We start from the raw sequence: 16437 nt of genomic DNA, 5'->3' as shown, positions 1-16437 counted from the left end.
TAGTCTAAATAAACAAACCTACAGATACGGTCCTGGATGCAAAAAAAAAAAAAATTTAGAATAACTAGAGAAAACTGAATATTAACTACATATTTGACAACAGTATTATATCAGCATTAAATTTCTTGAGTAATAGGGGAAATATGGAAGTAGGGATGAAATGTCACAAAATCTGCAATGTATTCTCAAGTGGTTCAGGAAAAAAATGATACACGGAGACACAGGAAAATGTGGCAAAATGTTTTTCAGTGAACTTGAGCCAAAGGTATAAACTGTTCACTATATTATTCTTTAGGCTTTTCTGTAAATTTTGCAAGTTAAAAAAATTGGAGAAAAATAAAATGAGTTAAGTGCCAGACTGGTGAGATGTACAGCCCGGAGGGGGAAACAACCATCTCAACTATCCCCAAAGAAAACAGAGAACTTCCTAGAAGAAGAGACAACTAGAGCCCCGAAAGGCTAACCAGAAGCTTCTACATGGACAGTGTGGTGCGTTAGGGGAAGGGCAGACCGAGCAACAGATGAGAGCTAAAGGAGCTGATACGCGTAAAGCACCGAGCTACACACGCTACCAATACGATCCTCAGGAACGGATGTAATTCCTAACTCCTCAATAACAAGCTCAGATGTTAATTTGTACAAGATCACACCACTAGTGAACAGCAGGAGAGAAGATTTGGGCCTAAATCTGATTCCAAAAGGCATGTTCTTTTCCCTGAAACACTCAAATAGTAACCACAGATCTGATGGTTCTGTAAATCACAAACAGGACTCTTTTGCAGCTGAGGCTCATGTACTAAAAATGTGAGACTAGCTAAAAAGATAGATGATTAACTAAAACTTCCCTTCACACAACCACAGCTGCTGCCTGCAGGGTTCACTGCAACTATAAGTATTACAAATGGACTGCACCAGTTACTGAAAGAGATAAATTGCTTACTTACTAAGATTAATATGAAACTTTCACTCTTTAATGTATAAGGATGTGGAGAAAAGTTGGAAATAACCCACTAGCAACAGACAATAATAGTTAAGAATCTCAACCAATCCAGAAGCCATTCCCTTGCACCCAGTGATAAGCTTATCGTTTAATTTGCACAAGCTCACAAGCTACTTGAGCGCAGTTGAACTCCACAGCACAGAAGGCGTAAGGCAGAAAGCAAAAATATCCCTCCACCCACACCACCACAGGCTGCACACATTAGGTACGGCTTCACACAAACATGTATGTCTATTTAAATACAGATGGGATCTGACTAAACATACTGCTATGCAACATTTGTTTCTTTATCTTAAAAATAAATCTTGGACATGTTTTCATATCAGTGTATCACAAATAGCTGCAGAATCCTATAATTGTCTAAATTTGTATGGCACATCCATACAATCATATAGTGAGAAACTCAGTTTCAGTTTTCTTGTACTGAAGGAGAGGGAGGCAGGAATTGAGAGAGCAGCACTGACGTATCTACACTACCATGGGTAAACAGTCAGCCAGCAGGGGAGCTGCTGAGCAGCGCGGGGAGCTCAGCCCAGTGCCCCGTGATGACCCGGGGGCAGAGGGGCGGGGAGGGAGACTCAAGGAGGGGGCATATGGATACAAATGGCTGACTCACATTGTTGTACAGCAGAAACTAACCAAACTAAAGCAATTATACTCCAATAAGTAAAGGGGAAAAAATGCTGCAAGGACACTCATCTGTATACACATATATGTGTTCAGACATGTGTTATGTGTTCTCAAAGTGTAGTCCGCAGACTGCTGGGGGTCCCCCAAGGGCATTCAAAGAATCAATAAGGTCAAAACCATTTTCATAATAATACCAAGACAGCAGCTGCATTTTCACCACATGGACATCTGCACTGATAATCTAAAAGCAATGGCAGTAAAACTGCTGACCTCTTGGCATGAACCAAGACAATGGTACCAAACTATACTTATTAGTAATAGTCATATTCCTTACTGCCACTCACATTAAATTTTTTTAATGCCAGTTTTACATAAGAATGTCCGTGATGAAGCATAAAAATTAACTTTATTAAACCTCAATACTTACTTGAGACCATTTCTTTTTAAAAGTCTGTGTGTAAAAAAAATATAAACTACTATGACTTGGATATCTGACAGCTATTTTCTCAAAAATAAACAAAGTGAGCCTAACACTTCAAAGAAAACAACCAGGAGCATCATTTTCAGTGATGAAATTCAAGCTGTCAATTCACTATAAGCTTGACAGCTTCCTAATACTTTAAAAAATTTCCTTTAGAGATCTGCTGTGATAGTTAACATTTTTGGATACTATTTAATGAAAATGGCCAACATTTGCAAAATCTGCATAACTCAGGGAACCAAAACTTGTCAAATGATCAATGTGTGTCACAAGCTCACACATAAGTAAAAGATACATTCAAACCAAAGACAGATGAATGGATTTTAATATAACAAAGGACCAGAGCTTCATTGACTGAGTGTCAGATTCCATAATGTAACTAAGCCTTTACGAAATGACTGCTGTCTACCCAGCCATAGAAAAGAATAGAATTTTCCCATATGTAACAACATAGATGGACCTCCTGGAAGGTATCATGCTTACTGAAATTAGTCAAGACAGAGGAAGACAAATATTGTGTATTTTCACTTATTTGTAGAATCTAAAAAATAAACAAATGAGTATAACAAAACAGAAACAGATTCACAGATACAAACTAGTGGTTACCAACACAGAAAAGGGTGAGAGGAGGGGCAATATAGTGGGAGAGGATTAAGAGGTACCAACTACTAGGTAGGAAATAAATATGATACCAGGATGCAAGGCACAGCACAAAAAATATAGCCAACATTTTATAATAACTTCAACTACAGTATAATCTATAAAAATATCAAATCACTATGTTGTATACCTAAAACTAATATAATACAGTAAATCAGCTATATTTAAATAACAAAAAAAGAAGGAATTTACCACTACCAAGCTTCGGTGTATCGAAGAAGAGTTATCTTCAACCATCTGAAAAGCTGTTAAAATACTCCTCCCTTTTCCAACAACACCATCTGTGTGACCCTAATTTTTCTTCATATGCTGCTGCTGCTAAGTTGCTTCAGTCGTGTCTGACTCTGTGCGACCCCACAGACGGCAGGCCACCAGGCTCCCTCCTCCCTGGGATTCTCCAGGCAAGAATACTGGAGTGGGTTGCCATTTTCTTCTCCAATCCATGAAAGTGAAAAGTGAAAGTGAAGTCGCTCAGTCATGTCCAACTCTTCGAAACCCCATGGACTACAGCCTACCAGGCTCCTCTGTCCATGGGATTTTCCAGGCAAGAGTACTGGAGTGGGGTGCCATTGCCTTCTCCATATACTTCATCACATTTTACCACAGACTGGATCCAGAAGCAGATATGAGAATTAGGTATTTTTCTTTTAATCCAGGCATTGAAGATTCATATAAGTAAACTAATACTACTCTAATTTTTTCATAAAAATACTCACATGTTACATTTTTAACTAAGTACAAAAATATTTTTAAACTTCTAGTGTGATAAATATTAATAGCTACAACCACATAAACAATAGTTTTTCAAGCTTCAGTAATTTTTAAGAGTGTAAAGGAGAATTCTGAAGCCAAATATCTAATAATAATTATCTCCCTGTAGACAAGAGAATAGATGTGTAGTAAAATTTACTAAAAAACAGGAAAAGGTATATTCCAAATTGTCCTCCCCAAACTATGCAAATTTCTACCCTTCCTATATCTATTTCCCTGTACTGCTGCTAAGTCACCTCAGTCGTGTCCGATTCTGTGTGACCCCATAGACGGCAGTCCACCAGGCTCCCCCATCTCTGGGATTCTCCAGGCAGGAACACCGGAGTGGGTTGCCATTTCCTTCTCCAATGCATGAAAGTGAAAAGTGAAAGTGAAGCCGCTCAGTCATGTCCAACTCTTAGCGACCCCATGGACTGCAGCCTAAGAAGCTCCTCCCACGGGGTTTTCCAGGCAAGAGTACTGGAGTGGGTTGCCATTGCCTTCTCCCTTCCCCATACTAGTTATAATCAAACTTTTAAATTTCTGCCATGAGACTGATTTTTAATGGTAACATTGTCTGTCACTAGTCCAGCTCTTAAACCTTAACTCATTATTTCTGTATTTTTCAAGTATATATATGGTTAGGCATGGTGCTACATGCTGAAGATACATCTGTAAATAAGAACAAAGCAGTCTCTAAACAACACAGCTCAGGAAAGGCGGAGGAAAAGGTAGGTACAATACAAGAGAAGTTTCTTTCCTTTTAGAATACAAAAACAAAAAACTGTTGGTGTGGCTTTAGAAGTATGATTCTTAAAACTCCTCAGAATAGTCAATTTTTTACACTACTTGCACCTTCATAATAAAAGTAGAGAATCACAAGACTTAAAAACTTGACCGGATGAAAGCCACATCCAGCACTTCTGGATCATGATGCTTGCTTGAACTATGAGACTCTAAATTTTTGAGAAGGCAGAGGCTGAGTCACTGTATACAACAGTGCCCATTTCTAAAATGTTTCTTGAATTAAATGTGCTCATAAAACCCCCAGATAATTAAGGGTTAAGCTGAAATTAATCAGAGAAGACTCCAGTAGTAGAGTCTTACATTTACGGCATGTAACCAGCTACAACTTGACAACCTTAAATGGGACAGGTGTCATGAAAAAAAGGAAGGAACCACAGGGTTTGGATAGTAACTGTGAACAGAAACCATGAGAAATGTAGAGAACCGATGGGATGTCTAGACTCAAAGACCAAAAGCAAGCAGTCAGAGGTTAACAGCCTACAATAACAAGAGTTCGTGGATCCCCTAACGCTGAGTACAAGAACGTAATGAATGGATGGAACCATCAGAACTAATGGTTCTACGGCTAGTGACCAGTTGCCCACTTCCCTCAATTGTTTTTTTATCTTTCTAATTATGCATCCAAGATACTTCTTGCTATTACTTATATTTTGAAATGTCAGCATATATCATAAATTGTTAATATTTAGCATTTATTAAAATTAAAGCATTGTAGCAAGAAGCTTTCAATGACCCCTTTATTCTGGCATAAATGTCACTGATGTTGCTATACTATATAAGATTCTCTGCATCTTGTGCCCAAATCTCAAGGAGCTGTGAAAATCTGCCGCACATTCTGAGGAAGCAAGTGTGAAGCTCAGGAGTACCGTGATCCTGCAATCAAATTAGAATGAAGAAATCCCTGTGCCACGAGAACCCTGAGCTAACGGAGACAGGATAACGTCAGATTACCCAGAATTCTTCTAAAATCAAAGACAGACAGCAGGGTCCAGTCAAGAGATCAAAATCACACAGCAACTGGAATAGGAAAAATTTAATATAAAGAATTATTAAGCATGACAATAGAAAAATAGAAACTCTAAAGTGAAAAGAGAATCCTAATGAATATCCCAGGGTACCCAAGGAAGAAAAAACTTGGAAGAGGGAAGCCCTCCCCACGGTTCGATCTCAGATCCTCTTGGAAAAGGTATGGTTACAGCCACTGGATTGGGAGACATTTGCTGGGCTCCCCGGACTGGTCCACAGTCACCAGGAAAGACCCCCTCCATACTTCAGAAGGGACAGGGCAGGCAGGTGGGCAACGAGAGAGTCACAGTACTGGGAGCCCACGCATAAAGCAAGGTCATGCAAGGCCTGGGGAACACGCTGGAGGTAAGGAAGGCCACAGGAAATGACTTTCTGAGGTAAGGAAGGCAGGCCGCAGCTGTCAGACTGGCATGCAGAAGGGGGAGCATCAAGAATCTGCTCGCCTGCAGGGCAACGAGGCCGGAGGTCTAGTGTCCTGTCGGAGGGGTACAGGGTGCTAGCGGGCTGCAGCTGAGGGGCAAATACACAGACAGAGAGTGTGTGAAGCCCACTCTCCAACAGCCCTGGAGACCGTGCAGTGCTTAGCTAGACGGCCACCGACTAACTGTGGCTACAAGCTCATCAGGAGCCTGGGCTCCAGGTGTGTGGCTGAGGCAGATGCTTCTGACAACAGCGCAGCAAAAGCAAAAGCAAAACAGTCCACAGCAGACTGCAAAGAGGGAGAAGAGACCTGACCCTCCCAGAGCGCCCTCCAGTGTCCCCTACAGTTAAACACATGTCTAAGTGAAGCTTAACTGCAATGCTCACTGTAAAGGGAAACGCTTAAGGAGTCCAGCCTATTAATGTGGAACAGGAAATGAAAGAAGGACCTGACGGGAATTCCCTGGAGGTCCAGTGGAACTAAAATGGGGGAACTAAATCCCACAAACCGCACAGTGAGGCCAATTAAAAAAAAAGGAATGGACCTGAAGCTAAGAGGCAATAAATGGATAATGGATAACTGGCATGGTTTCTGAGAACCAAGAAGAACCAATGTAAGAGCCCCAAGTATTCCAAGATGACCTTGCAAGGCAGCATTTCCCCAATGCTGATGAGAAATATAGCTAGCATCAGACCATACTCTATAAAGCCATTATACAAAAATCAACATGGTATAGAAACAAGAATTAATGTAAGAATAGACAAATAAATGCCACAAAAGAAAAAACCCTTAATTAATGGCAATGCATATGAAAAGTATAACAAAGATTTCATTAGGAAAAATACAAATTATTGAATAAGTGATGTGACAACAGATATCTAACCATCTGAAAGAAAACTAAAATGGAGCATCATGTGACATCCCATTCAAATATAAATTCCACACAGATATTAAAAAGAATTTTTTAAGCTATAAAAATCATCTTATAAGCAAATGTAGGTATGGGACGACCTTTCTCATCAGGACCAAAACCATAAAAGCTTGGCAAGGAGGTTAGTGGAGGAGCATTCAGGAATAAAACTGAACATATAAAACTCTGTTTGGCAAAAGCTATCATAAACAACTCTGAAATAAGCACATGTAGGTGTATATATATATGTATATGTACAGATTTGTACATGAATGGAAGTATGTACAATGCATGCATTGTAATATGTATGTACATAAATGCACTGATTCCCAACTACAGCAGCTGAAAGAGCCTTGAAACAGGCCACAATGAGCCTGTCTACCACCCAGATAGTGAGCTTATCTACTGCCCAGATAGAGGACCCTGCGGCAGCCAGAGTCCAGCCAAAAAGTGGAATCCACACGGCAGTTTGAAGAGGGAAAGTCTTATAAAGAATTATTAACTACTTACACAGGATTAACTACTGCTGCTGCTGCTGCTAAGTCACTTCAGTCATGTCCGACTCTGTGCGACCCCACAGACGGAAGCCCACTAGGCTCCCCCGTCCCTGGGATTCTCCAGGCAAGAACACTGGAGTGGGTTGCCATTTCCTTCTCCAATGCATGAAAGTGAAAAGTGAAAGTGAAGTCGCTCAGTGGTATCTGACCCTCAGCGACCCCATGGACTGCAGCCTTCCAGGCTCCTCCGTCCATGGGATTTTCCAGGCAGGAGTACTGGAGTGGGGTGCCATTGCCTTCTCCGGGATTAACTACTAAGAAGGAATAAAAGAGAAGTGTAAGGAATATCCTAGGATGGAGGGGAAGAACCGAAGGCAGTCCTAGCAAGGGGGCCTGCTCCCCAAGGCTGGATTCGGGGCTCCCGGAGACAGGGCAGCTGCAGCAGGCTGGCTGAGAGAGTCAGCTGGGCTGCCCCAGCCACTTGCTCCACAGCAGGAGGGCCAAAGGCACTGGGCACGGAACTGCAGGCTGGACTGCCAAACAGGAAACTCTCTGTGGTGTCAGCAGGCCGCAGGTGGAAGGAGGGGAGCCCTAGACAGGAGCGAGCAACAAAACTTGCTAGAAGGTGAGGACCGCTGGGAAGCCCACAAACGTCCACGCCACTGGCAACACAGAGCACGAAGGAACAGAAGTCCATCTCCCACAGAGTCCCTCAACACCTCGACGGATTAAGTTTATACAAGCCAGTTGGAAAAGTAGGTCCAATAAGGGGGAAAAACAAAAGGTGGAATTGGAGCTAATTTTATGCAAAAAAAATGATAACTAACAGTTTCCAAAAACATTCCCCACAAAAAGCAACCAGGGCTCTGTGAAGAGATGGCCGATTCCAAGGCTGGAGCTTATGAGCTCACAGATGAGCACTGAACGTCTTGTTATGCTTAAAAGTAGTAAGTGCTTTAAAAAAACAACCACCACAAAAACATGTGATGGTGAAAAGTTTCAAGGACAGAGAAGCCCAAAGTAAAAGGGGTCCTACTAGTCAAATCTAGAACAATTTGGGCATCTAGTACCCTGAAAGAAAGTGTGAACAAGAAAGTCACTCAGTCATGTCCGATTCTCTGTGACCCCATGGACTGTAGCCTTCCAGGTTCCTCTGTCCATGGGATTTTCCAGGCAAGAATACTGGAGCATTCCCTTCTCCAGGGGATCTTCCCGACCCAGGGATAGAACCCAGATCACCTGCATTGCAGACAGATTCTTTACCATCTGAGCTACCAGGGAGGCCTAATGAATTCCAAATTCTAAACTATTGGGAGGGGAAAATTAGGTATATGAGTCCAAATAAATAATGGATAGATGGAAAAATACACAAATAGACACAATACACAAACATGCAGCCATACAGATAGATAACAGAGATTCAGGTAAAAAGAAGAACAGTTACAAAGACACACAAACAAAGAGATAGGGAGGATAATCACTAAGGTGGAAGCGGTGCTAGAACTGGAAACTCATTATTATGAAGCCATGATGGGAGCTGGTGATGGACAGGGAGGCCGGGCATGCTCCAGTCCATGGAGTCGCAGAGTCAGACACAACTGAGCGACTGAACTGAACTGAAGCCATGATGTAAACACTGGTTTGTGCAAGAATCTATGGATGCTAAACATAAGGGGCAATTTTGTAAAAGAGCAGAATATATTCATGATCTTAAAAGTTTTGAAAGAAAGGAAGAGAGGGATGGAGAGAGGAAAGGAGGAACTCAAATATATGTGATAGTCTCAAGATGGCCCCAAAGTTTCTAGGTCCTAATTCCTGCAACTTGTAAATGATACTTTATTCAAAGAGTGTGTGCAGATGTGATTAAGGACCTTGAGAGGCAGAGATTACCCTGGATTATCAGGAATGGGCACTAATGCCATCACAGATGTCTTGTAAGAGAGGGGCAGAGAGAGATTTCACACAGAGAAGGCAGTGGAGTATTGAAGTAGACAGAGAATTGAAGATGAGGGCCTTGAAGACTGAAGTGATGCTGGCATAAGTCAAGGAATACACCCAGTCACCAAAAACTGAAAGAGGCAAGGAATGTATTCCTCCCTAGAAGCTCTAGGCTCTGCTAACACCTTGATTTCTGCCCAGTGATACTCATTTCAGACTTCAGGCCTCCAAAACTATAAAAAAAAAAAATAAAGCTCTATTGTTTTAAGCCACCACAAAAACAAACCTTCCTCTAATTTCTCTCTCACGTTTTACTAAAAGAAGCAAGAAGAAACCACACCGAACTTACTAAACACTCTGGTTGGACATCTCCCAGCAGCATACCCTCTTCCGTTGGTACCTTTCCTACTTCCCACACCTCTGTACGCAACCACATTGCTAAACTTTCTACAACGATGTAAGAAGGACCCGCTCCCTTCCTCTAATTTCCAGTAACATTTACCTCGTTTTCCTGCAAACCCTCACCTGCAGTCTTATCAAAGACCACGAGGCTTCTATAAACAGCTTCCTCAAGACAGTGTAGGCCCTCATACTCTCCTCAAAGCCCATGGCTCATTCCAAAGCCACTCTCCACATTTTTGGGTTTTGTCATAACAGCACTCAAACTTCCAGGTTAAAAAAAAAAAAAATTAAGTACTGATTGCAATGTAAAAAATTATCCCCAAACTTGGTAGCCTACAATAACAAACATTACTATCTCACAAAGCCTCTGATAGTCAGGAATCCTAAGAGGCTAGGCAGGATGTTTCCAGCTCAGTGTCTCTCATGAGGCTGCAGTCAAACTGTCAGCCAGCGCTGCAGTCATCTCAAAGGTCTACTGAACCGGAGAAATCAGCACCTAAACTCATCCACATGATTGTACCAGGTTTCAGATGACTGCGGGGTGTTGATGTTGGCCTCTGTTTCTTTCAGCGTGGGCCTCATCATGGGCTGTGTGTGTCCTCACAGTATGAAAGCTGGTAACCCTCAGAGCAAGTAATGAGAGAGGCAGACAACATCCCCAAGAGACAAGCCACAGCTTTTATAACCTAACCTCAGAAATGACACACTGCCACTTTTTTTACGCTACTGGTCACACAGGCCAATCGATTCCTGGGAAGGGAATACACAAATGTGTAACTAACAGGAGACAAGGATTACATACGGCCATCTTGGAGATTGTCTATCACAAAAGGTATGGTCCAAATATTTAGCAAACCAGCACGCAGCATGAATTTGATTTACTGGTAGTATAAGGAAAAAAGATTCCAATAAAACTACATTGTCGTAACATGTGTATGTATGGCTGAGCCCCCCTGCTATTTACCTGAAACTACTACAAGGTTGTTAACTGATTAAACTACAATAGAAAATAAAAAGTTTTAAAAAACCTACATTGTCACAGTAGTCATCACAATTAAACTTAACAAAAGATAATTGTTACCTGTTTAATGAACAATATTTACAGTCATGATACAAATATTACCTGATATAATAAACAATATTTCTAGACATAATGATACTAATATTACAGATGAAGTTGATTAAAATTCCGGATTTGAAAATCATTCTACAGATTAAGTATGGAATCTTAATTATGATTATTGAAAAGAATATAAGTATTACCACCTTTGAGAAATGTTAAAATAAGCATACAAGTTTCAAAAGCTGAGTGGTAAAAGGAGCTAATGAGGTAAAAGAGAGGACAAATACACTCCTAGATTCACCTTACAGAATGGTATTGTCCATAGTTATGGGACAAAGAAATAGAGACGTGGTCAACAGAAGAACTAAAAATATTATGTAATAATACACGGGAACAGGTAAGTCAAAACCTTACCTATCAGAGTAAAAAGTAAATAGACACGTCATAAGCTGTTACACCAAAGAAAAAAAAAACTGTATAAATTTACTATTATAGATACAGAATACACATTCAAAAAATGAAAAGTAAAAAAGATAAAAGCCAGTTTTCTCTAGAAGCAAAACTGGGAAGAAGATGCACAGAGCAGAAAATTACAGTACTTTTTTGTTTGAGGTTTATAACCATTTGCACATTGGTTTACAACAGCAAGTTTCTCATGTGTAACATTTTAATTCTACTTTCGTACACACCACAGCATGCTCACCACCCAAGTCCAGCTTCCATCCATCCCTGTGCACTTGACCGCCTTTAACCATTGTGCCCTATCCCCACTACTCTTCCCCCTGGTAACTACCAATCTGTATCCACATGTTTGTTTTTGCTCCATTTCATTTCAATTAGATTACACATGAGTGAAATCATACGGTATTTGTCTTTTTCCATTTGATTTATTTCACTTAACATAATACCCTCTAGGTCCATTCATGTTGTTGTAGATGGCAAGATTTCATTGTTTCTTATGGCTGAGTAGTATTTGATTGCATATATGTACACAGAAACATCTTCTTTATTCATCCGTCAGTGGTATTTAGGTTGTTTCCTTATCTTGGAAATTATAAATAAGGTTGCAATATACATAGGTCTGCATCAGTTCAGTTCAGTTCAGTCGCTCAGTCATGTCCAACTCTTTGCGACCCCATGAATCGCAGCATGCCAGGCCTCCCTGTCCATCACCAACTCCAGGAGTTTACTCAGACTCACGTCCATCGAGTCAGTGATGCCACCCAGCCATCTCATCCTCTGTCATCCCCTTCTCCTCCTGCCCCCAATCCCTCCCAGCATCAGAGTCTTTTCCAATGAGTCAACTCTTCGCATGAGGTGGCCAAAGTACTGGAGTTTCAGCTTTAGCATCATTCCTCCCAAAGAAATCTCAAGGCTGATCTCCAGAATGGACTGGTTGGATCTCTCTGCAGTCCAAGGGACTCTCAAGAGTCTTCTCCAACACCACAGTTCAAAAGCATCAATTCTTCGGCACTCAGCCTTCTTCACAGTCCAACTCTCACATCCATACATGACCACTAGAAAAACCATAGCCTTGACTAGACGGATCTTTGTTGGCAAAGTAATGTCTCTGCTTTTGATTATGCTATCTAGGTTGGTCATAACTTTTCTTCCAAGGAGTAACTCTCTTTTAATTTCATGGCTGCAGTTACCATCTACAGTGATTTTGGAGCCCAAGAATATAAAGTCTGACACTGTTTCCACTGTTTCCCCATCTATTTCCCATGAAGTGATGGGACCAGATGCCATGATCTTCATTTTCTGAATGCTGAGTTTTAAGCAACTTTTTCACTCTCCACTTTCACCTTCATCAAGAGGTTTTTTAGTTCCTCTTCACTTTCTGCCATAAGGGTGGTGTCATCTGCATATCTGAGGTTATTGATATTTCTCCCGGCAATCTTGATTCCAGCTTGTGCTTCCTCCAGCCCAGCGTTTCTCATGATGTACTCTGCATATAAGTTAAATAAACAGGGTGACAATATACAGCCTTGACGTACTCCTTTTCCTATTTGGAACCAGTCTGTTGTTCCATGTCCAGTTCTAACTGTTGCTTCTTGACCTGCATACAGGTTTCTCAAGAGGCAGGTCAGGTGGTCTGGTATTCCCATCTCTTTCAGAATTTTCCACAGTTTACTGTGATCCACACAGTGAAAGGCTTTGGCATGGTCAATAAAGCAGAAATAGATGTTTTTCTGAAACTCTCTTGCTTTTTCCATGATCCAGTGGATGTTGACAATTTGGTCTCTGGTTCCTCTGTGTTTTCTAAAACCAGCTTGAACATCTGGAAGTTCACAGTTCATGTATTGCTGAAGCCTGGCTTGGAGAATTTTGAGCATTACTTTACTAGCATGTGACATGAGTGCAATTGTGCGGTAGTTTGAGCATTCTTTGGCATTGCCTTTCTTTGGGACTGGAGTGAAAACTGACCTTTTCCAGTGCTGTGGCCACTGCTGAGTTTTCCAAATTTGCTGGCATATTGAGTGCAGCACTTTCACAGCATCATCTTTTAGGATCTGAAATAGCTCAACTGGAATTCCATCACCTCCACTAGCTTTGTTCATAGTGATGCTTTCTAAGGCCCACTTGACTTCACATTCCAGGATGTCTGGCTCTAGGTCAGTGATCACACCATCGTGATTATCTGGGTCGTGAAGATCTTTTTTGTACACCTCTCCTATGTATTCTTGCCACCTCCTCTTAATATCTTCTGCTTCTGTTAGGTCCATACCATTTCTGTCCTTTATCGAGCCCATCTTTGCATGAAATGTTCCTTGGTATCTCTAAGTTTCTTGAAGAGATCTCTAGTCTTTCCCATTCTGTTGTTTTCCTTTATTTCTTTGCATTGATCGCTGAAGAAGGCTTTCTTATCTCTTCTTGCTATTCTTTGGAACTCTGCATTCAGATTGCTTATATCTTTCCTTTTCTCCTTTGTTTTTCGCTTCTCTTCTTTTCACAGCTATTTGTAAGGCCTCCCCGACAACCATTTTGCTTTTTTGCATTTCTTTTCCATGGGAATGGTCTTGATCCCTGTCTCCTGTACAATGTCACGAACCTCAGTCCATAGTTCATCAGGCACTCTATCTATCAGATCTAGGCCCTTAAATCTATTTCTCACTTCCACTGTATAATCATAAGGGATTTGATTTAGGTCATACCTGAATGGTCTAATGGTTTTCCCTACTTTCTTCAATTTAAGTCTGAATTTGGCAATAAGCATAGATCTTTTCAAATTACTGTTTTCATATTCTTCAGAATACCCAGAAGTAAAATAGATGGATCATATGGCCATTTTGATTAATTTTCTGAGGAATCTCCATGCTGTACTCCCAGTGTAAGAGGGTTCCTTTCTCTTCGCATCCTCTCCAACAACTTTTGATAATCAGCATTCTAATGAGCATGAGGGGATATCTAACTGTGACTCTGATTTGCATTTCCCTAATAGTGATGTTGAATATTTTTTATGTGCTTGTTGAACATCTATATCCTCTTTGGGAAAAGATTTATTCAGATTCTCTGCCCATTTTTTAATCAGGTTGTTTGGCTTTTTTGTTGTTGAATTAGAGGAGTTCTTCATATATTTCAAATATTAGCCCTTAACAGGTATACAATTTGCAAGTACCTTCTCCCACTCAGTAAGCTGTCTTTTCATTTTGTTAATGGTTTCATTTGCTGTGCCGACGCTTTTTAGTTTGAAGTCATCCCATTTATCTCTGCTTTTATTTCCTTTGCCTGAGGAGACATATCCAAAAAAATTACCGCTAAGACTAATAGCAAAGAGCGTACAGCCTGTTTTCTTCTAGGGATTCATGCTTTTGGATGTGACGTTCGTGTCTTTTGCACGTTTTAAGGTACTTTTCGTGTGTGGTATAAGACAGTGCTCCAGTTTATTCTTTTGCACACAGTTGTTCACTTTTGCCAACACTAATGGAGAGACTTTCCTTTCTCCATGGTATGTTCTCAGTTATCCATATGTATGTGTGCATTTATTTCTGGGCTCTCAATTCTGCTCCATTGATCTGTGTGTCTGTTTTCTGCCAACAACATGCTATTTTGATTAGTACAGATTTGTGCATGCATGCTAAGTCGCTTCAGTTGTGTCCGACTGTGAACCCACGGACTGGAGCCCACCAGGCTCCTCCATGGGCTTCTCCAGGCAAGAATCCTGGAGTGGGCTGGCGTTTCCTCCTCTGGGGAGCTTCGCAGTGTAATTTGAAATCAGAGAGTGTGAAACCTCCAGGTTTGGTCATTTTCCTCAGGATTACTTCAGCTATTCCAGATCTTTTGCGATTCCATAAAAATTTTATGATTTTTTGTTCAATTTCTATGAAATCTGTTGTTGGGATTTTTGACAAGGATTGAATCTGTGGATAGTTTTAGGTAATATAGGCATTTTAACAATGTTAATTCTTCCAATCCATGAACATGGGCTATCTTTCCATTACTTTGTGTTTTCTTCAATTTTCTTCAACAATGCTTTACAGTTTTCAGTGTACAAGTCTCCACCTCCATGGTTAAGTTTATTCCAGAGTATCTTATTCTTTTTGCTGTGATTGTAAATGGGATTGTTTTAATTTCTCTTTCTGCTACTTCTTATTAGAGTATAAAAATGCAACAGTTTTATATTTTGATTTCCTATCCTGCAACTTTTCTACATTCATTTATTATTTCCAACAGATTTTTGGTGAGATGTTTATAGGAGTTTCTATATATAAAATCATGTCACCTGCAAACAGTGACAGTCTTCCTTCTTCCTTTCCAATTTAGAGGTCTTTTCTTTTTCTTGCCTAAATGCTCTAGCTAGGACTTCCAATACTACGTTGAATAAGAGTAGGCATCCTGATCTCACTGATAAAAGGACAGCTCTCAGTTTTTCATCATTCAGTATGATGTTAACTATCAATTTGTCATATATGGCCTTTATCATGTTTAGGTACATTCCTTCTATAATAATTTTATTTTATTCAAAGTTTATCACAAATGATCGTTAAAATCTGTCAAATGTTTTTTCTACATCTATTGAAATGATCGTATGATTTTTATCTTCCATTTTATTAATGTGGTGTAGAATATTAATAGATTTGCAGATACGGAGCCATCCTCGTACCCCTGCAATGAACGCCACTTCATCATTATGATCCTTTTAGTGTACTGTATTCGATTTGCTTAATATTTTGTTGAAGATTTTTGCATCTACGTTCATCAGAGATATTGGCCTGTAATTTTCTTTTCTGTATGTTATCTTTACCTGATTTTGGTATCAAGGTAATGATGGCCTTGTAAAACGTGTTAAGAAGCACTCCAGTCTCAATTTTTTGGAAGGGCTTCAGAAAAACAGGTATTAAATCTTTGAAAGATTCAGAGAATTCACTGCTGAAGCCATGTGGTCCTGGACTTATGTTTTGGGGTGGTTGCTTTTTTTTTTTTAGTTTCAATCTCTTTACCAGTGATCAGTCTATTCAGATTTTATACTTCATGTTTCAGACCTGAAAGGTCGAATGATTCTTAAATTTATCCAGTTCTTCTAGACAGTCCAAGTTGGTGGCATATTTATTCATAGTAGTCTCTTATAATCCTTTGTATTTCTGTAGCATTCATTGTAACTTCACTTCTTTACGTTTCTGATTTTATTTGAACCTTCTCTTTTTTCTTAGTGAGGCTAGCATAAGGTTTGTCAATTTTGTTTACCTTTTCAAAGAACCAGCTCTTAATTTCACTGATCTTTTTCTATTGTCTTTTAAATCTTTATTTCATTTACTTCCACTGTAACTTTTCTTATGTCCTTCCTTCAACTGACTATATACTTCATTTGTTCTTTTCTTCTAGTTTCTTTAGTTTAACGTTAGATTACTAGA

At 40.1% G+C, this 16437-nt stretch overlaps 1 protein-coding gene across 10 annotated transcripts in view; it reads right to left on the bottom strand.

Moving 5' to 3' along the window:
* RPS6KC1 (ribosomal protein S6 kinase C1) overlaps window positions 1-16437 on the bottom strand; it is a 204042-nt gene that overhangs the window by 161498 nt on the left and 26107 nt on the right. The window lies entirely within an intron of this gene.

Source organism: Bos grunniens, chromosome 16 (genome assembly GCF_055505025.1).
Source record: "Bos grunniens cultivar Pamir isolate PY7600 chromosome 16, Bosgru_T2T1.0, whole genome shotgun sequence".
NCBI classification, from domain to species: domain Eukaryota; kingdom Metazoa; phylum Chordata; class Mammalia; order Artiodactyla; family Bovidae; genus Bos; species Bos grunniens.
The sequence above is the reverse complement of the archived record's forward strand: the minus strand, read 5'-3'. Positions and strand labels throughout refer to the sequence as shown.